Raw genomic sequence first — 23,099 nt, forward strand, 5'->3', positions numbered from 1 at the left:
CCTACAATAATATTTTGAGGTAGGTGATATTATGATCCCCTTCTACAAATGAAGAAACTGAGGCTAAGCAACTTGCCCAGCATCACACAGCTAGCAAGGTTCTGAGGAATAGGTCTTAAGTCCAAGTTCAGGGATACTAACCGTGGAAAGGAAACAAGACTGACAGTTTATGGGGGAAGGGGCCAACTGGGAGTGGCAGTTAGGCCTTGTGACTAGCACTTCCTTCCTGCCTGGGGTGGGGGGGTTAGGGGGGGGGGGACTTGCTTCCTGGTGTTAGAGGAGAGAGGAGCTTGTTCAGCCCAGTCTGGTGTGGTGTGCTGCCTCTTCTTGATTCAGCCCTAAGATTCAGGCCCAATCACTTCTGAAGGTTAGACCTGTTCTTGTTTGCTTTCTGTCTACTGCTAAGATTCTGAATTATACAAAACTGGACTGATATAGAGTAGATGGGAGTGGGAGAAACCTCTGCCAGCCTCAGGGCCTGGCCTAAACTCTGAAGTTGAGAAAAAACTCCAATTCCAACTGGTTATTAAACTTTATATTATTTGAATTTGCAGTCAGATAAGTGGACTATCTTTTCTGGTCATAGAGGGAGCTGAACTTCAGTTCAGTCATTCTACAACAAACAGTCCTTATCAGACCCCTGCTGTGTCCTCTCAGCAGGGGGCATCTCCCTCTTTTGCTTCACCAAGAAGTGTTCCCTCTCCCCTCAACTCCTCCATACCCCATACATAACCTCCCATTATCCCCCTGTTTTCCAATCCCATTTCCTTTCCCAATAAATATTACAATTTTTGGCAGAGCCAGTTAGGTTTTCCAACCTATTTTTGTCAAGAATTTGAGAAAAAGAAGGCAATTGGAGTTTCAGAGAAGTTGGGCCTGCATACATTTCAAAAGCCTGTGTGACTGAAAAGTAACCATTTTGAGAGCAGTGTTGAGTGCAACTAATCTGCCTAATGATACCACACCCAAAAGAAACCACTCCTCCTGAAGGGAGGAGGTGACTCTTAAAGGGCTAGACTTAAAAACATTTTTTCTGTTGCAAAAAGCTTGTCAAGATACAAGACAGCAAATAAACTATTACTTGCCATGGGTTATCTAGCTTGGATTGCATATTTCTTGTATGTGTTTTACAATTTATTTTTTTGTCACGATTCCAGATTATATTTATTTTCTGCTTAGCATCTATGAAACTTTGCAATGGCTGAATATAAGTATGTATCACTTGATTTCATTCATTCCCACATATGCTGGAGCATTATTCTTCGTAACCCAATTATACTATGCCCTAAAAAAAGGTGTGCATCTAATTTTTGGGAAAAAAACAAAAGATAATGAAATGGCTGTGACGATTTTAGCCATAAAAGAGGAGATGATGCAACTAAAGGAAATGATGAAGCAATTGACTGAAGAAAAACAATGTGGCAAAGGTATTAACACACAACAAAACATACCTAAAAATAACAATGTAGTTCAGCAAGAAAATACAGATGGGGCTGAAGGTGGAATACCAATATTGCCACTAAGAGATCAAACAAGCCTACAACCAGATAGCGGCATAATTCATATTAAAACACATAAACCATTTACAACAGCTGACCTTGAAAGTTTGAAAAAAAGAATGCCTTCCTGGTTTTCAGAACCTATGAGATGTTTAAAAGAATTTAAAAGAGCAATTAGGCTTTATGATCCAGATTTCCAGGACACTGAAATTCTTCTCTCAGAATTATTTTCAAAAAGGGAAAAACAACAATTCATTGATGAAATAAGAAACAATCCAAATTTAACATCATGGTCAGAGGAAGGAACAGACTTAGAGTTATCTAATAATGAAAATCTATGTTACCTAAGAAAGGCCAGAGAAGACTTATTAGGGGCAATGAAAACTTTTTTCAAAAAGACCAGATACTTGGGGAAAATTTGAGAAATTGAGACAGGAAAGTGGGGAAATTCCATCAAATTTCCTCGATAGAGTGATTGAAGTAGCAGTGCTTGGATCTGAAAATTTAACTGAACAAAATCTCCAACACATAAGGAAACAATTTGTGAAAGGCAGTAACACACCTATTAGATCATATTTTAAACTTCAATGCCCAGATTGGGAAACTTTAAGTCTGGAAGATTTAAGAAAAATGGCAACTTACATATTTTCAGGTCATAAAGAAATGCTAGAGGAAAAGGATGAAATAATAAAAGAGCTTAAAGCCAAGCTCAAGGAGGCAAATAGCTCAAGTAAATATAAAGAAATTGAAGAAATAAAAAATCTAGCCATTCTGCAATTGTACAAACCCACAAGAAATTACACACAAAGCAATCAAAGGAGAAATTTACCCAGATGTTTCCTCTGTGGAAAAATGGGTCACATGGTTCAAGACTGTTATTTAAAGGCATGATTATTCCAAGCTAATAACAAACAAAGGTCTTGGAAAAGCAATGTAAAATATAGCAGCAATAATACACAAACAAATACAAAATGTTGTGATTGTAATTGCCAGAAATCATTGCAAGCACCAAATTTAGAAACCATGGAGAGGTACATCCAACATGAAGCAAGAGGCATAGCTTCTGGAGTGTTAGTCCAAACTTTAGGACCCAATTTTAGGCCAATGGCATATTATAGTACACAACTAGATATAATTAAGAAAGGAATGATTCCCTGTTTGAGAGCAATTGCATCCACAGCAACCATGATCCAAAAGTCATCTGATTTGGTATTAGGATCAAAACTTAATGTCTACTCTGCACACCAACTAGAATCCATATTGAAGAAATGTCATTTACAAGCTTTCACACAACAAAGACTTTCTCAATATGAAATTGTGTTACTAAACAACGAAAACATTTCTTTAAAATGTTGCCAACCATTGAATCCGGCATCCTTGATTCCAGATCTGCCGTTGGAAGGGGAACCCATACATAATTGCCAAGAAACAATATCAGTAGTAGAAAAAACAAGAAATGATTTAAAGGACACTCCCCTGGAACAACCCAACATTGAAATGTATACCAATGGTTCGAGCATGATAGTTAACGGAGAAAGGTATACTGGAGCAGCAGTAGTAACACTAACAGAGACATTATGGTATGCTTCCTTACCAAAGCACGTGAGGTTCTGAGGAATAGGTCTTGAGTCCAAGTTCAGGGATACTAACAATTGTGCCATCTGACTGAGTCTAACATCTATCTGAATCTAAGGAACCAGCTGGCATCTATCTAACCAACTCAATGTCCTTTTGTGTTATATTTATTCTATTTAAATGCTTTATTTACACATTAGAATATAAACTTCTTGAAACTTAGGAAGATGTGTGTACAGATACAAAGTGAAGTGAGCAGAACCAGGACAACAATTCATACAATGACTATTGTAAAGGAAAACAACATTGAAAGAAATGACCAATTCTGACCAATGCAATGACTAATCACAGCTCCAGAAGACTGATTCTGAAGCATGCTTCTCACCTCTTGCTAGGGAGAGGTGCAGAAAGAGACCAACATTCATTTTACTCATTTATACTTGTTACAGGGGAGAACTTTTATATTTAGGGAGTGGAAGACGTGTGGAGGGAAGTAGGTGTTAATAACAGTGATGATTTTAAAAATAAGAAAGAAAAAGCTCTAAATGAAACATTTTTAAAATAAGAACAGAAAAATGTTCAGAAGGGGGCATGGACAAGAAGGATACTATGGGTGCTATTGTGCTAAATTTAATAGATACTTAATAAATAAGCTATACATAATAGAGATTCAGAATTTCCCATCATCATAATTTAATATAAAAACAATATTAGTTCTTTGGTAGCAGGGACTAATTTTGTTGTTGTCTAGATCTTTTTTACCACCTAGCGCAATGCCTTGATAATCAGAGATACTTGATACATGTCTGTTAAACTGAATTGAATTAAAGAAATTTCTGATCTGCATGAAAGTAATAGTGATAACAATTCATATTTCAATAGTATTTTAAATTTTATAATGTGTTTTCCCTTCCTTACAACAACCCTGTGACCTGAGCAATATAAGTATTGTATTTTTCATTATGTAACTATGGAAACCAAGGTTCAGAGTGGGAAATGTTTTATGCACATCCAGATAACAAATAGAAGAAAAAGGATATAAACTGAAGTCCAAAGCCTTTTTCCAGTGAAACGCTCAAGTGTTCTGATCTAAAAACTACTCCGTAATCACTTTTTATAATGTTGACCAATCAAGTTTGAAGGAGGAGTTTTGCCTATAAAATAACTTTCTTTCATTAGAGTCTTGCTCTGATGCTTCTTCCAGGCTTAGAGATGACCCTGGATTCTCAAAGGCTATGCTAGTAGAAAGCATTAAACCACTGATAAATCAATGCACATTTCTTAATCCTATTAATATAATTGCAATCTGACTGATGGGAAAGTTAAGGAACTGACCAATAGTAAAACAAGTTATGGTAGGTCCTACCAAGTGGAATAACCTTGATTACTGTTACAGTGGCAGACTGTACATATTGGTCATCTAAGGGCCAGGCTAGCTAATTCTAGAGCCTGGCTTGGCTGAAAAGTGATCAACATTTTAGTCACATCAAGGCTCACAGTTCAATCAATAAACATTTTAAAGCATCTCCCAAGTGCCCAGCATTGTGCTAAATACTACAGATACAAAGACAAAAACTAAACAGTCCTTGTCCTCAAGGTGCTGATATTCAAATGGGAGTGAATATATATATATATATTCAAAACACACATAAAACAAGTACAAGATATATATAACCTTAGAGGCAAAAGCACTAGCCTCTAAGAAGACCAAGAAACACCTTGTGCGGAAGGTGAGGCTGGAGCTGATCCTGAAAAAACTAAATATTCCAATAGGTGAAGGTAAAGAGGGAGAGCACTCTCAGTTTGGGAAACCACCAATGCATAGTCATGAAGGAACAGATGGAATGACATGGTAAGAAACAAGAAGACCAATATGGCTGTATGATGAGTTAGTAAAGAGGATTAACATTTGAGAAGTCTGATAAGATGGAAAAAATGTCTCACAGCAGTACCAAACTTGGAGGCAGGAAAACTCAACTTTCTGAGTTCAAATCTGACCTTAGACATTTAGTAGCTGTGAGACCCTGGGTAAGTCACTTAACCCTATTTACCTCAGTTTCCTCATCTGGAAAATAAGCTGGAGAAGGAAATGGCAAACCACTGAAGTATCTTTGCCAAGAAAAATCCAAATGGGGTCACAAAGAGTCAGATGTGACTGAAAAAGATGGGAGTAGATTGTGGAGAGTTTTAAATGCCATAGTAAGAGGTTTCCTTATGTCCCTAAAGTTAATAGGAAATCTCTAGAGTTTACTGAGTGTTAGTAAGGGAAAGGAGTTGATATGATCAAACCTGCCCTTTAAGAAAAAAATACTTCAAGGGGGCAGCTAGGTAGCTCAGAGGTTTGAGAGCCAGACCTATAGACAGTAGAACCTGGGTTCAAATCTGATTTCAGACACTTCCCAGCTGTGTGACCCTGGGCAAGTCACTTGACCCCCATTGCCTAGCCCTTGCCACTCTTCTGCCTTAGAACCAAAACACAGTATTGATTCCAAGATGGAAGGTCAGGGTTTAAAAAAAAAAAGAAAAAATACTTTGGTAGTTGTTGAGAATAGATTGCCATAGGGAAGCAATCTGATGCAGAGATCTCAGAATAATATTTGGTTAATACAGTTGAAAGGTAATGAGAGCCTGAATTAGATGTCTCTATGAGTGGAAAGAAGGGGATGTACACTAGAGATGTTGCAGTGATAGAAATAACAAGACTTGACATTTATCAAGGTATAAATACATCTGTAGCCTAAGAACCCATGATGACAAAATCACAGATCCTTGAAATAGTGACATTAAATGTCACTGAAGACCAACCAAATACAAATTTCTGAACATAGATTTCTAGATATTTGGTTCAATGTAGATCCAATCTTGGATTTACTTTTTAAATACATTCCCCCATCACTGCTCTCTCTTCTCTCTCTCTCTCACTCTCTCTCTCTCTCTCTCTCTCTCTCTCTCTCTCTCTCTCTCTCTCTCATTAATTCTCTCTTTCTCTGTTGCTATGATGCTCTGTCTCTTTCTATTTCTGTTTCTCTGTCTCTTTCTATCTCCTATATACCTAATACTATCACGATATTTTCATCAGTTTGGACCCAGATGCCACTTCTAAATAACTCACAAACATAATGAGGAAGAATGAGAAGAGTCTCATTTTCCAGAAGCTTTTTATTCTCCCAAGGGTATTGGTCTGGCACTCTGTAGTCATTGATTAATCAATACTAACAGCTTCTAAACTTCCCATAAGGCTGATAGGGAAGTAAAGGAGCTGACTTGTCTGGACTACAAGGATAGATACAAGGAACAACTAAATAAACACAGTCAATAACTCTGGCCTTCATCCCTGACACTCCTTGCTCATCTTGCAGTCTCTGTACAGCCAGAAGGAGTTATTCTTTATTAAGTATGAATTCAAATGTTTCTTATTTATGATGAGATGACAAGCTTGTATTTCAAGAAAAGTAGAAGTTACAATGAATGGATTAAAAAAAACCAAACCAACCATTTATTGAGTACTTCCAGTGTGCCAAGCACTATGCCAACAACTAAGGATACAAACAAAAGGAAGAAAGTCCCTGTCCTTGAGGAGCTTACATTCTAATAGGAGGAGGCAACACACACAGGGGAATCAGTGGCCAGGATGACACATTGGTCCAGAACTCTGACTATGGGGTCATCTGAGAGTGGGACTGACAGTCCAATTGAAAAATTGGTCTGACTTTGTAATGAATGTTTAAAAGAGAACAACACTGGCCTGGCTTTGCCCAGATGAATAAAGTGAGTCACTTGTTAGTATTTGTGAGACATTTCCCAAAAACAGGGCTGGCACTACTTTCCACATGTTCTGTGCCATGGCATAGCATGGTAGGTTCAGGGAAAGACAGCAAAAACCATCCCCATTTTGCTATAAACACTTCTACCCTTCAGGCAAAATTTCCCTTCAGTTGCCCTTTCCCTTCCCTTTGAGTGCTTTTGATCCATTTTATTACTTTTCTTTCCATTCCTTTTTCCACATCCCACCAAGTACAGTGCTTCTTGCTGACCCATGACTGCCTGTGGTATCCTACCTGGGCCTGGACAGCAACCCTATCTTCCAAAGCTCTTGGCCTCTTTCCATCAAAACTTGAACCTGTGTATTAATCCCTTGAGGTCTTATTTCCTCTTTGAGGCAGAGGATTTTAATGGTTTAATCATGTGGGTTTTGGGGGCTCTGAAGAGAAGGAAGCTGCTTATTGGAGCAATGCCCTCTTCTTTCTTTGGCAGGAAAGGAACAGGCCTGAGATACATGTACAGGAATGGAGACAGAGCTCCCAGGGAATCATAGCCCACATAAAATGTGGGAGCCAGCCTCAGGTCAAGCAGCCACACTTACTGGGTGGCAAGAAAAGGCAAGAGCCACTTTTCTGAAAGTCATAATATGGCCCATGATTTCATTAGTGCAAGGAATTCCTAGCTTGGAAAAGCCCTCTATAGATAACAGACTTGCCACTCATCTGAAACTTTCTGCCATACATAATGACCCAAGGCATTGAGAGATTAAGTGACTTTTGTCCATAACTAATATGTGTCAGAGACAAAACATAAAGTCAGGTTTTCCTGACTCCAAAATTGGATCTTTTTTTCACCATGTCAGCATGGAAATGCTTAGATATGACCCTAATAATTACATCTCTCCTAGATTTACAGAGCCATAAATCTATGAGTGTTATTCAACATTCAGTAAACATTCAGTCAACACTCAATACAGGAACAATGTGCCAAGGGCTACATTGCCCTGCTTTCATCAGTCCACTTTGAAATAATTTTGTACCTATGTCAATTAATCAATAGGCACTTAGTAAGTGTCTCCTCAGTGCCAGGCACTGCACTAGGTTTTGGGGATACGAGCACAAAGAATGAAACAATCCATTCTAATGAGGAGTTTCATTCATTAAAATGGGAGAGAAAATAGTTACATAGAAAAAAATATATACCATATATGTACAGCATGAATACAAAGTGAATATTGCAAACATATATAAAGAAATATAAAGTAATTTGTTTGGGAAGCTAGGTGGCTCAGTGAATAGAGCATTGGGCATGGAATTAAGAAGACTCATCTTCATGAGTTTAAATTTGGTTTCAGACACTTACTAGCTATATGACCCTGGGTAAGTGACTTAACCTTTGTTTGCCTCAGTTTCTCAATTGTAAAATGAGTTGGAGGAGGAAATGGCAAACCACTCCAGTAGCTTTGCCAAGAAAATCCCAAATGGGGTGGGTCACAAGGAGTTGGACATGACTAAAGAACAACATAAAGTAGCTTGGAACACAATTAGTTGGAGGGGGAGAAGAAGTGACTTTTCCTATCATGCAGAAGAAAATTATTTTGAGCTGTACCTTTTTTTTTTTAACTATTTCCTTCTGTATAAGAATCAATGCTAAGTATAGGTTGCAAGACAGATCAATAAGGGCTAGACAGTGAGGGTTAAGTGACTTGCCCAGGTCATAAGGTAGGAAGTGTTGGAGGCCAGATTTTAACCTAGGGACTCCCATCTCCAAGCCTGGTTCTCTATTCACTGAGCAACCCAGCTGCCCCCTAAACTGTATCTTAAAGAGAGGGACTCTGTAAGTCAGAGCTAAAGAGAAATGCATTCTGGATATGTGGGACTACCACTGAAAAGTCAAAAGGGAGGTGAAGTGTCACATGTTGAGGAACAGAGAGAGGACCAATTTGGCTGTATTGCAGAATGCAGGAGTGGTAATGTCCAATGAGCCTAAAAGACAAATTCAGTAGGACTTTAAAAGTTAAACCAAGAAGTTCATATTTTATCCTAGAGGCAATAAGAAGTCATTGGAGTGGGTTGAATAGAGGAGTCACATGGTCAGATCTGCACTGAAAGGAAATTACTTTGGCAGCAGTGTGTAGGATGGATTGGAATGGGGAGCAACAAGCATTAAGAAGCTGTTGCAAAACCTAAGAAAGAGAATAAATGCTTGAACTAAAGCAGGCATTGTGTGAAGGGAGACAGCGGGTCTGATGTATAAGAGATGCTATGAAGTTAGAGATGGCAAGATCTGGCAATTGATAGCCTAAATGGGGTGAGGGAGAGTGAAAAATCCAGGATAATACCAAGGTTGGATACCTGGGAAACTGGAAGAATGGTGATACCTTCAATAGAAATAGAGAATTTTGGAAGAGGTGAGAATTTAGGGGGACAGATAATTAGTTCAATTTTTAGCTATATTAAGCTTAAACTGTTTCTGGGACACCCAGTCTGAAATGTGTAATACATAAACTGATAGGGCAGAAATAAAGTTGAGGAAGCGATTACAAGTGAATATATAAATCTAGGAATTATATAAATAGTTAAATCCATAGGACCTGATAAAGGAAGAGAAGAGAAGAGAAGAAGAGAAGAGAAGAGAAGAGAAGAGAAGAGAAGAGAAGAGAAGAGAAGAGAAGAGAAGAGAAGAGAAGAGAAGAGAAGAGAAGAGAAGAGAAGAGAAGAGAAGAGAAGAGAAGAGAAGAGAAGAGAAGAGAAGAGAAGAGAAGAGAAGAGAAGAGAAGAGAAGAGAAGAGGAGAGGAGAGCACAGGAGAGCACAGGAGAGCACAGGAGAGCACAGGAGAGCACAGGAGAGCACAAGAGAGGAGAAGAGAGCACAGGAAAGGAGAGGAGAGCACAGGAAAGGAGAGCACAGGAGAGGAGAGGAGAGCACAGGAGAGGAGAGGAAAAGAGAGGAGAGAAGAGGAGAGGAGACAGGAGAGGAGAGAAGAGGAGAGGAGAGGAGAGAAATAAAGAGAAGACCTAGAAGAAAAAGCATTAGAAAAACATGATTAATCAATGACTTTTCCTAGGACTACCCATTCTTACTATTCCTTTTCTCAAGTGCTAGGGATACAAAAGCAAAAATGAAATAACATTCCCTGCCTTTAAAGAGCATACATTTTAATGAAGAAACATAACGAGTATATCAATGAATATGACATGAAGTCATTTGGAGGAGAAAACATTTCCAATTGGAGAGAACAGGGAAGGCTTCCCAGAGAAGGCTGTAGATGAGCTGAGACTTAAGGAAGATAAAGGGTCTAAAAAGCAAAGATAAGGAAGGAATGCATTTCTGGAATGAGGGAATGACTTGTGCGGAGGCACAGGGGTTGGAGGCAGATTGTCCAGTTCAAGAAATAGCTAGTTATTTACTTTGGCTGGAATGGAACTTTTTTTTATAGGAAATAATTGCCCACATCTCAATTCATATACTTTGTAAAAACTTATTTTCATAAATTCATATTTGGTTTATTTAAGTCATCATATACATCTCAATAGTATACATTGTAATGAGTTTTACAAATAGCATGATATCACTGTTCTGGGTTCAGGTCTTAGCTCTGTGGGTAAAAGAAGACTGACTGCTGTCCTCTCTATTATTTAACACAGAAATACTAACTATAGCAATAAGATTAAAGAGAAATTAGGTATGTATGCATGTGTGTATGTATTAGCAGAGAGGAAACTAATTTGTTCCTGCTTTTCAGGGGATATGGTAGTTTACTTGGAAAACCCTAGAGAATAAGATAAGAAACTAATCAAGATAATTAATAGTTTCTGTTAAGTAGATAGTAAGATGCAAAAGAAATCCACAAACATCAATCTTTCTAAACAGTACTAATTAAAACTGGTCAAAAATTATAGTTCCTCCTTATATGTGCCAAAAGGAGTTATGAAATTTCTTAATGTGGGATTATAGGATTCCATCTCAACACCCTAGTCCTGAGAGCTGCCCACATGATGGAGGAATGAGACAGGAATGCTTTCTAGTTCTGAAGGTCAATCTAAAAAACTCACTTGAAGCAGCAGCAGGGTAGTTGATTGGGCAGACATGGACATTCCTTTTTTTTTTTTTAACTCTTACCTTCTGTCTTGGAACCAATACTATGTATTGGTTCCAAGGCAGAAGAGTGGTAAGGACTAGGCAATGGGGGTTAAGTGACTTGCCCAGGGCCACCCAACTAGGAAGTGTATGAGGCCAGATTTGAATCCAGGACCTCCTATCTCTGGACCTGGCTCTCAATCCACTGAACCACTCAGGTGCCCCCATGGCATGGACATTTTTACAATTCAATTCAACAAGCATTTATTAAGCATATCCTACCGGCAGGCCATAAATTAAATGACAAAGAAGAAACCCTGAGGCAGATGGATTTATAAGTGATATCCGGAAGACTCAAAGATAGATTAATACCTATGCTACAAAATTATTTTTAAAAATAGAGACAATTCAATGACTCCTTTTTAAATACAAAATGAACCTGATTCCCAAACAAGAAAGTGACAGAGCAGAAAAAGAAAACTATAGACCAATGTCACTTTTGAATACTAATGTAAAAATTACAAATATAATACTTTTTTTTCTGATCATGAAGGGGTTGGATTCAGTGACTTCTAAGGTTCCTTTCTGCTATAAATCTATGATCCTGGCAAGGAGACTGTGACAACATAGTGAGAAAATAATTTACTATGATCAAATTGGATTTCTAGCAGGAATGCAAAAATGGCTCAACTTAAGGAAAAAATTAAAATAATCACATAAACTATAAACAAAATTTTAAAACCATCATTATTTCAATAGTTGCAGGAAAAGCCTCAGACAGAATACAGCATTCATTTATTTAAAACACTAAAAGTCATAGACATGGAAGGGGTCTTCTATTTCTACTGAGTACTTTTTAAAGAGGGAAGAAATGATAAGAGAAAACACATTTAAAATTCACAAAATATCTGGGAATTAAGCTACCAAGACCATGATGTTATAAAAATATAGCTATAGATATTATAAAGATTATAAAAAACAAATAATTATAGAAATAGTCACTGCTCATGATTGGGCCATGAAAATAAAACAAAAATGCTGAAACTACCTAAAATTATAGTTAGTGCTTGACCCATCACATTACCAAGTGGATACTTTTTATAACTAGAAAAAAAAATGACAAATTTCATTTAGAAGAGCAAATGTCTAAAATCTCAAAGGAAGATGAGAAAAAATGCTATTAAAGTAAGACAGGTATTACTAGATATCAAGCCATATTACATCAAATATTATTCAAACAAATATCAAATTATCTCAAGTAGTCATCAAAACTATTTCATATTGGCTTAAAAAAGAAAACTAGACTCAAAGGACAGCCTAGATAAGTAAAAAAATAAGCTATCAAAAAGAGTAGATTGAGACTGATGAGCACAAAAACAAATGATCAGAGGAAGGACTCCCTTTTTGAGAAAACTTTTTGGGGAAACTAGAAAACAGTTTAGCAAAAATTAGATTCAAATTAATAGCTTTTACTATGTGTCTTTTAAACTTGAAATGAGCTCAAAATGGATATATGCACTGAATATATAAGGCCCCATCATTTAAAATTTTATATGCACTGAATATATAAGGCCCCATCATTTAAAATTTTTAAATAAAAATAAGTATAGTTACCTTGCATAACTATGACTAAAGATAGGATTGAGGATGTTGAATCCTTAAAACAAAGGAGGGAGGAATAATAAAAGACAAAATTATTTCAAATATCTAAAACCAAAGAACTTTTACATAAACAAAAACCAATGGAATTAGAAAAAAGGGAAAATATAGAGAGGGGAAAATTATATTAAAAATCATTGTTAAATATCTGATGTCTAAGATATTTATGAATGGACACAAATATAGACTATCAAGAACAATTCCTTAGTAGATAGATGGTCAGATAATATCAACAATAGTTTTAAAGGAAGAATTGAAAACTAGAAATTGGCCACTTGAGAACATGTTCCATAATCAATATTAGTAAGAGAAATGCAAATTAAAACTTTAATGAGACTACATATCACATGCAAACAAATACACCTTTGGTTTAGGTGTGAATGGTCTAGTCTTTCTTTAAATCAATTTGTAATTAAGCAAGAAAAGTTATGAAACCATCCCCTATATCCAGTGATATGGAAACCCCACTACTAGGCATATGTCCCAAAGAAGATAAAAGAAAAGGTCCAATATATGCCAAAATATTCATAGCCACTTTCTTTGTGGTAGAGGAGGGGGAGGAAAGTAGCAGAAAAAGTATGTGTTAACTGAAGGATTGCTGAAAAAATTACAGTACATGAATCTGGGCATATTAGTATGCAGCAAGAAATAATTGCTATAAGGAATATAATGAAACATAGAAAGCTTTGTATGAATTGGCTCTGCCATGTATTAGCTTTGTGACCTTAGGAAAGTCATTAAAATTGTCAGAGCCTCATTTTTCATCATTTGTAAAATGAGTGAGTTGGATTAGATAGCCTCTGAGATCCCTTCTAGCTCTAAACCAATGATCCTATCATACCAAGAGAAATTAACTTTAGTTAAGTTTTAATTGCTTTAATTTGGTGTATAAGAATAATATCATTAGTGATTAAGTAGTTGATGAATATTTACCTTTAAAAAATGAAAAATAAAATTCCCTGTTTACACACACCTAAGCTTTTAGCCTTTAACACAGATGAGTAAATGAATTAAATTAAATGAATGACACATTATTATAGTACAGTTATCCAGAGGTAACCCGGGCTACTTCTCATCAGTCATCAGTCTGGCACCTTTGGGAAGGACTTCCCCTCAAAGGGTAGGACAAGCTGAAGTCACTCAGGCTGAGCACACTCCTTGGCAACCCAGCCTTCTCCCAGCTCCCCCTGGAGTTGGAGCAGAGGCAACCAAACACCAGAGACAATCTTAGGCTCACATGGGCTATCATGCCATAAATGGCTATCCCACTGGACTGGATCCTGGATTTCACAAGCCTCCTGGAGAGGGAGGTACTTGAGAAATCTAGCCCTCTTGTGAGAAAGGAAATTCCATTGTCTAATCAAAAATGGAGCCTTAGTCAACTTATCAACAACTTGTTGAGGGCAGCTGCCTTTATGAGACACGTAAACTCATCGAATATGGGATTTTTTTTCATTTTTTGTACTTGTTTTCCCATCTAGTACCTGGCATACTGCCTGGCACATAGTAGGTTCTTCATGAATACCTCTTGAGTGTTGGTTGATGGATAGCATGCTAGACAGTGAATCAGATGATTAGGGTTTGAATCTTACCTGAGAAACTGGCTATTTAACTGTGGAAAAGCCAGACAACCTCAGTTTCCTCATTTGTAAAAGAGGTAAGACTGCAGCTGCAACTTGGAAGTGTTATAGCAAGAGTACTCTGAAAATCTTTAAGGGCATGAATGTACCCTCCTGTAAAAATGTGAATTATTATTCTTAGACCTAAAGTCTTTTTTTCCCCTCTATCTGTAGAAAGTCACAAATATAATTCAATTACTCTTCCAGATTATTTCAATAATTTCTGCATTGCCTAGCAAAGGGATCAGCATTTTCCCTTTCATTTGTGATGGTGATTCATTAAATGCAAATGTTTATTATTGATGCTATAATATCCACAGTGGAATGACAAGGTGGTATCTCTGTGAAGAATGAGTCAGCATCTGTGTCTGGGTATAAGCCAGCCGGGCAATGGGCAAAGGTTCCAAAAGTCAGTCTCACTTTGGAATGCAGTGTTTAAAGGGGAACTAGCTGACTATTAGGAGTGATGTTTATCTCTTAGAAAACAGTGTGGATTTCCTTGGAGACTCTGGGTCTCAGACAGAGGCCTCTTCTCTGTTGTCTTTATGCTACTTGCTAAGAATTTCAGTTTAAATAGCAGTCTCTGCAAGTAATGCATGTACCTTATTGAATAAGGGTTCCATTTGCATGAACAAATTGCAAGAAGACATTTTTCTACCTGTTCTTATTTGTTATCACTAGGACTGTGTGTAGAACAAGCCACAGATAAAGGACTTCATTTTCCAAATGGAAGACAATCATAGGCTTTATTTATTTATTTATTTATTTATTTATTTATTTTTATTAAAACCCTTACCTTCCATCTTGGAGTCAATACTGTGTATTGGCTCCAAGGCAGAAGAAGAACTAGACAATGGGGGTCAAGTGACTTGCCCAGGGTCACACAGCTAGGAAGTGTCTGAGGCCAGATTTGAACCTAGGACCTCCCATCTCTAGACCTGACTCTCAATCCACTGAGCTACCTAGCTGCCCCCACAATCATAGGATTTAAAACAAGGTGATATCTTTTGTTGTCGAGCCCTTTTCTGTTATGTCTGACTCTTTGTGAGTCCATTTGGGATTTTCTTGGCAGAGATACTGGGGTGGTTTACCATTTCCTATTCTGGCTTATTTTATAGATGAAGAAACTGAGGCAAACAGGGTTGACTGTCTTGCCCAGGATCACACAACTAGTAAGCGGCAGAGGCCAGATTTGAACTCAGGAAGAGTAGTCTTCCTGACTCTGAGCCCAGCACCCTCTCTATTATCCTGCCTAGCTCCTGGGGTGATACCTTAGAGGTTATTAATTCAACACTTTACAAATAAGGAAACTGAGTTCAGAAGAGCTAGAGGGTACAGTGGATAGAGATTTGCACTTAGGAGTCAAGAAGTCCTCAATGTAAATCCTGCCTCAGATGCTTACCAGTTGTGTGATTCTGAGCAACTTAACATCTCTTAGCCTCGGTTTCCACATCTAAATAATGCAGAAAATATCAGCATCTACCTCACAGGATTGTTGTGAGGAACAAGTGAGATCCTATGTGTAAATAAGTTACAAGGAGAAAGGTCATTACTGTCTTGAGGGTGGGTCAAGGAAGAGTTCCTAGATGTAGCCTTTGGCTTTGAGATAATATCATGGTCTCGTCTCTGGTGATGCCTGTGCTCTGAACTTTCTCAGATGGATCTGGGCAGCTAAGTGGCACAGTGGTCAGAACACTGAGCCTGAAGTCAGGGAAACTTGAGTTTAAATCCAGCCTCAGACATTTAGCAGCTGTGTGACCCTGGGCAAGAGACTTAGCCTTGTTTGCAGCAGTTTCCTCATCTGGAAGATGAGCCGGAGAAGGAAATGGCAAGCCACTCCGGTATCTTTGCCAAGAAAGCCCGAATGAGATCAGGAAGAACTGGGCATGACTGAAAAGTGACTGAGTAACCACAACGGAGATGGATTTAGGAAGTCCTTCCCAGTCCTCCCAGCTGCTGGGGCTTACCTTCCATCTCCTCTGCATTGATCTTATATGTGCTGGTCTGTATATGTTGTCCTTCCTGTTAGACTGTAAGTCCCTTGAGAGCAGTGTCTTTTTGCTTTTCCTTTTTATCTCCAACATTTCACATGACATTAAGAGCTTTTTTATAATATTATAATATAATATTATACTAATTATATTATTAATATTATAAATATGTTATAATATTATCAATATTATAATATAATATTAAGTACATATTAAGAGCTTAATAAATGCTGATTGATTTTGTACTGGTTTGTCCCCACTGTGTCATCTGGGCATTTGCCTCCTACCTCTCCCTTCTCCAAACAGAATGACTCAGCTCTTGTCAAACAAAAGAATTTTTCTAGAGCACTGCCCGAGGATTCATGCCCCTGCTCAGATATTTCTTATGGTTCCTTCCCCATGATTCCTCTGTGGGAAAGGAAAGGGTCAGCATTTAGGGTCCTCTATGATGTGGCTGCAGCCTCCATTCCCAGGCATATTTCACACTCTCCTCTTTCACACATGCCATATTTCAGCCAGACTGAACTACTATTTGCCAAACTCATTCTACTCTCTCCTGTCTCCATGTTTGCTCCCTGGCTGTCTCCTCTGTCTGAAGCGTGTTCCCTCTTCAGTTCTCCCTATTGAAAGTGAGCTCCAATGGCAAGCCTCCCTTGAGTGTCTAAATGAAGGATCTCTCCCTCAAATTTTCTTTCAGCATGACCTCTGGATATCTCCTTTTCTCCTATCATGTTTCAACTTATTTCATATTTATTTTTGTACATGGCATATATTGCCTCCCATTAGACAATAATCTTTTTTTCAATAACCCTTACCTATTTACTGTCTTACATACTGATTCTAAGGCAAAAGAGTGGCGAGGAACAGGCAAATGGGGTTAAGTGACTTGCCCAGGGTCACATAGCTAAGAAGTGTCTGAGGTCAAATTTGAACCCAGGACCTCCCTATTCCAAGTCTGGTGTTCTATAGATTGTGCTACCTATCTGCCTCTCACATAATTTTTTGTTGTTGTTGTTTTAATTTTTAAAAAACCCTTACCTTCCGTCTTAGAATCAATACTGTGTATTGGTTCAAGGCAGAAGAGTGGTAAGAACTAAGCAATGGGGATCAAGTGACTTGCCCAGGGTCACAAAGCTGGGAAGTATCTGAGGCCAGATTTGAACCTAGGACCTCTTGTCTCTTGGCCTGACTCTCAATCCACTGAGCCACCCAGCTTCCTCCTCCCCTCACATAATCTTAAGGATTGGGACTATGGTATAACCCCAGCACCCTGAATATCGCCTCAGACACAACAAGTGCTTTAAAAATGCTGTTGAATTAAACTGAATTGGATTGGTATGAAATTTACATTGATAGAAGAGTCAAGTGTCAAGAGTCAACTCACCCATATGGTGAGTAGGGTTGAACAGACATTTATGAAGTGCCTACTGTGTACAACACAGTGTGCTAGGCTCTACAGGGAGGTTCAAATGGAAATAAAACCTAGTCTTGACCCTCCTGGAGATTATAGTCTAATGGAAGAAGTAAGAAGAGAGACAGATAGACAAAGACAGACCAACAGACAGAGAAACATGGATAACCATAATACATTATATGATATGATATGTGCATCAGAGAGTAAGAGCAACATGCTATATGAGTCTGAGAAGGAAGGTTTCCCCAAAAAGAAATTCTCAGGAGTAGACCAATGATGATGATGATGATGGGGGGGGGGGGGTGATGATTAGAAAAATACTACTATAGTAAAGCTACTATAAGAACTGGGACAAAAAAACATATGAATTCTACAGAGAAAACTTACTTTTTTCATTATTAATAAGTAACATGTTCTAGCTTCCTACCCTGCCTAACTTTTAATCAATTGACAGATTCCTATCTGTTACCATTTCCTATTCCAAGAGGTCCTCAATACAGGGTAGGATCTTGTTTATCAGCTAATGACATCAGCCAAGCTGGTACACACTATGCCAAGCCCTGAGATGGAACTTAAATTGTTCCTGATCTTAATTCTAGCCTAGTACAGAAAGCTCAGCTTACCTCACAGGCTATTTGAGCAATTATCCCATTGTCTGAGGGAAACCAAAAACTGTCTCATCTTTATTCTTGGCAAAAACCAATAGGTAAATTAATTTTACCCAGCCATGGAACCCCAAAGAATGTTGGTTGTCATGGTTCCTAAGGTGACTCCTAAGTACCTTCTGCCTTATCCCTTCTCCAAATTCATTTCTTGTTTGGTCAATGTTCCAGAAGGACCATGAGTTCCCAGAGGAAACATTTTTGGGAAGAAGTAAAGTATACTATTATCTATCTATCTCTCTATGTACACACACATATGTATGTATCTATATTTATAATATAATATACTTATGTGTACCAATGATGTGTTTGTTGTTTCTCTTATTAGAAAGTAAACTCCTTGAGTGGAGACTATTTGCTTTTTCCTTTTATCTCCCACACTTAGCACAGTGCTGAGTGCATATTAAGTTCATGTCAGTACATACAAAATATTGATCGATATAGATAGATATACTATATATGCATGTATATATACTAAATATTCTGAGAATCACTTTTTGTGGCAGCAAAATAATAGTATAAATAAAGTGAGTATCCATTAATTGGGGAAGGGATAAATAAATTGCAGAATGTGGACACAATAGACTATTACTGCACTCTAAGAAATTATAAATTTGAGGAAATTAAAAGAAACACAGGAAGATCTGTATGAACTGATACAGAGTAAAGTAAGAACTAAGCCATAATCGTGCACAATGACAACAATGAAATAAATAAAAATAGTACAAACAATATAAGCAACTGAACTCAAAACAAATGTAATGACCAAAATTAGATCCATAGATCAGATGACTAAGGATACCAAATGTGGCAGATATGGATGCAATTGTATTGGCAAATTTGGCTGGATCATTTTTTGGTTGTTGTTACAAAGGAAGCTATAGTAGGGAGTATGGCATATGGAAAATTTAATAAGGAAAAAATTATGATATAAAAATACAAACACATTAATAAAAATATTTAAGAACTTTTTTTTAAAAGGAGAGATGAAACAGAAAACAGGATGAAAAATATGGTTAACCCATTACTCTGTGTAATGGAAACTCAGTTAAAGATATTCAGTAAAAAAATACCTATAGAGCTGCCAAGATGCTACCCATCTGAACTTTGAGCAGGCATGCCAGTACCCATGCACCACATTCCAGACCTTTGCTAGCAAAGTACAATGGTAAGTCCAAGGCATCCACAAGGACAGATAGCTTTTGAGGATGGTTGAGTATCAAAGCTATCCAAAGAGGTAAAACTAAGTAAGATAATGCCAGTCAAAGCCACTAATAACTACAACTTTCTCCTACTGCTGAAGAATGACAAGGAAAGTCTAAAATGGGAAATTAAGCAAATAAGAAGATTCCTGTAGTAATAATTAATCATCAGTGACTCAGAGCTGTGGATGGGGTGATGATGACAATGCAATGACAATAGCATATTGCTGTTCCTACAGTCTCTCAAAGAAAGGGTAACTTTCCCAGTTCTGGCCAGAGAACACTGAATAACACTTTTCCTCCCTTAAGCCTGGACCAACCTGTGTCTTGCTTTCTACCCAGCTGTCCATACGTTTCTAAACCTTAACTCCCCTGAACACTGACAGCCAACGGTGTCTGCTTACAACTAACAATAGCAGTGACTTTCCTCTTCATTCATTTTATTCCTTTCTCCCTCCCCCTATCTTCCAGAGAGCACTCACCAACACAGGGACACAGAAACCAAGCGTTAGACAGAGATGGAACTTTTTTCTCCTGCTGTCCAAGACAGCAGAACCTTACCTGTAGAAGCAGGAACTAGGGCTGCCTCTCTGTTACCCCAATCAGTGGAAAAGGTAGGATCACTCCCTTGCTTTTTTCCCTTTTGCCTCAAGATCTGTAGTTTCCCTTTGTCGCTAAGGTTGGGTGCTGGTGCTGCTACTGCTGCTGCTGCTGCTGCTGCTTCAGGCTTCTGCCTCCTCAGAAACCCTTTACTGGCTTCAGAAACTTCTGACTTATTGCAGCTCCTTGTGGAGAAAGGTGGCGAGCTATGGCATGCACATCAGGTTGCTGGAATTCCTCCAGCCAGTGCCACAGAGCAAGCTACTGGTCCCAGAATTCTGTGCAGGAAAGAGAGGCAGAGAGCATTCAGCTGAGATCCCTGGGTCTTTTGCTCTCTCTCTCTCTCTCTCTCTCTCTCTCTCTCTCTCTCTCTCTCTCTCTCTCTCTCTCTCTCTCTCTCTCTCTCTCTCTCTCTCTCTCTCTCTCTCACTCTTGTTTATCAGTGGACAAGCAATTCCCCCCAGACAACCCTTCCCCATGCACTCACTCTCTCCACTCTCTCTCTCTCTCTCTCTCTCTCTCTCTCACACACACACACACACACACACACACACACACACACACATTTAAGAAAACTTGACTGAGAATGGAGAGGTGAAGTAACTCTAGATCTTCATCTGCCAGATAGCAAGACCAGGGAAGGGCAGCCATGGGCCAAGCAGACTGAGGGATAAGCAGTCACCAGGCACTAATAGCTCCTGCTCCCACAAGCTCTTTCTTTCTTTTTTTTTTTAACGTGGTTTTTCTTAGGGCAGATGGCCCAGCTGAATGGACCACTGGCCTCAGCTGAGCAGTCTCCTGTTTATTTTGAGGCTTTGGTCACCAAGGAAACAGCAGGTCATAGCTCAGAAAAGCTTCTCCGAAATCGGCAAATCACAGGATGAAAGAGAGCCAGCTATTTTCTTTTCCCTTTCAGTTCTATCATCTGGCCAGTACGCACTCATGTGTAGGTGTCTGTCTGTCTGTCTGCTTTTGTTGCTAAACCTCAAGGAATAGGGGTAGTATTAAGCTAACAGCAACCCCCATATCAGGGACAGAAAGAGGTGGAGTCAGATCTGAGAGGGTATTTCAATCATCCTTTACCGGATTTGACAAGTGATACAGAAAACCCAGATTTATCCGATGAGAATCAGAAAAAAAAGTTTGACCTCCTTGGAACAATACATAGTATTGATTCTAAGATGGAAGGTAAGGGTTTAAAAAAAAAAAAAAGTGGAAGCTTCTCCAGTGAGCTCCTACAAAGCAGCATGTGGCCATGCTAGAGTCCACCTGAATAGATGATGGGCATGTGTGGGAGGCTGCCTATACCAGAATACACCATTGACCAGAAAATGAGAGAAGAGGCCAAGATGAAAGACACGGGTTGAGAAGATTGTCTTGGAGCGGCTAAATGGAAATGCGGTTAGCAGTTTTCTGTAATTAAGGGAGGTTCTCTCCTCCTCAAAGAAATCGAAGGCCTTCTGTGTATATGTTTGTTTATATTGGCCTATTCTCTGCATATAAAACGCCATCTTCTTCTCATAACTGCTTCCCCTACGTCTGGAACACACTCTAGAACTCAGGCTTGAAGAAGCCCTTGTGAAGGTCAGGTACCAAGTCGGAGGTCTCTCAAAGACCCACCTTTTCCCTCTAATTGATAACATTCTCTTTTCCCTTGGCATAAGACTTTGCTTGCCCTTCCTTGGAAACATGTTGTATGTATCCCCCAGCAGAATGGAAGTTCCTTGAGGGCAGGGACTGTTTCATAGTTTAATCTTTCTTTAGATCTCCACTGCTTCATAAGTAGAGTGCCTTTGTGCCTAGTGGGAGCTTACCAAATGCTTTTTGTATCTAATTATAGGAGTTTGTGTACCTGCCCAGTCAGCTACCCTGTTACTGATTCATTCAGGCTACAGACTGACCTGTCAGAACTGGAAAGCATTCTCATTCCATCCCTTCCTCACATGAGCAGCTGTCAGCACCCAGTGGTGTTAGGGAGAAACTTATTATCCTGCATCAAGGAATCTTGGAATTCCTCAGGGTACATGCAAGTAGAAATTATCTTTTTGAATCTAAGAAAGAAGGCTCTCTCTTTTATTAGCACTGGGAGACTCAGAAACTCTGAGGGCAAGTTAGTAGCATCAATCTCACCTGAAAAGCCATTCCATCATCACAGAGCCAGGGTTTACCAAATGGAAATCTCATTCAGTTGCCACTTCTACACATCATAAAATAATCTGGAAAATGAGTGGGTTGAACTGGATGATAATATACACTCATAATAATTACTCTAAGTAACTAACACATCTATCTGATTCATCTCAGGGAAACTGCATTGTTTTTGTTTCATTTTTTTGTGCTCTAATTCTTTTAAAAAATAATTAGTACTCTATGTGAGGTAGAAACTTTAATAATATTTAATAAACTATAAAATATTTTAGTTCAAAGGTACCTTAGAAATAATCCAACTAGAGGGGACAACTGGGTAGCTCAGTGGATTGAGAGCCAGGCCTAGAGATGGAAGGTCCTGGGTTCAAATTTGACCTCAGACATTTCCTAGCTGTGCTACTCTAAATAAATCACTTAACCCCCATTGCCTAGCCCTTACCACTCTTCTGCCTTGGAATCAATACGTAGTATTGATTCTATTGATTCCAAAGTGGAAGGTAAGAGTTTTAAAGAAAAAAAGAAAAAGAAATAATCCAATTGGAGCAGCTAGGTGATTCAATGGTGAGACAGGAGGTCCTAGGTTCAAATTTGGCCTCAGGTATTTCCTAGCTGTATGAACCTGGGCAAATCATTTAACCCCTATTGTGTAACCCTTACCACTGTTCTGCCTTGGAACCAATACTTAAAATTGAATCTAAGACAGAAGATAAAGGTTTTTCAAAAAAAAAAGAAAAAGAAAGAAAGAAAGAAAGAAAGAAAGAAAGAAAGAAAGAAAGAAAGAAAGAAAGAAAGAAAGAAAGAAAGAAAGAAAGAAAGAAAGAGAGAGAGAGAGAGAGAGAGAGAGAAAGAAAGAAAGAAAGAAAGAAAGAAAGAAAGAAAGAAAGAAA

The 23,099-nt window shown here is 38.4% G+C and overlaps 1 protein-coding gene and 1 long non-coding RNA gene across 5 annotated transcripts in view; one reads left to right on the forward strand and one right to left on the reverse strand.

Moving 5' to 3' along the window:
* Window positions 1-23,099, reverse strand: part of FGF1 (fibroblast growth factor 1) — a 167,411-nt gene that overhangs the window by 129,270 nt on the left and 15,042 nt on the right. Inside the window, exons 1-2 of one of the 3 annotated variants that reach the window (XM_007473805.2) lie at window positions 20,629-21,183; window positions 20,026-20,342 (exon numbers count right to left, since the gene is read on the reverse strand). The exons of 1 other annotated variant lie outside the window; for it this stretch is intronic. The gene's annotated coding sequence lies outside the window, so the exon portion shown is untranslated. Of the gene's footprint in view, window positions 1-20,025; window positions 20,343-20,628; window positions 21,184-23,099 lie in introns of those variants that run through there. One more of the 3 variants, XM_056821848.1, reaches the window with a different exon arrangement.
* LOC130458226 (uncharacterized) overlaps window positions 1-23,099 on the forward strand; it is a 124,211-nt gene that overhangs the window by 64,207 nt on the left and 36,905 nt on the right. The window lies entirely within an intron of this gene.

The sequence above is a fragment of the Monodelphis domestica genome, chromosome 1, assembly GCF_027887165.1.
Source record: "Monodelphis domestica isolate mMonDom1 chromosome 1, mMonDom1.pri, whole genome shotgun sequence".
NCBI classification, from domain to species: domain Eukaryota; kingdom Metazoa; phylum Chordata; class Mammalia; order Didelphimorphia; family Didelphidae; genus Monodelphis; species Monodelphis domestica.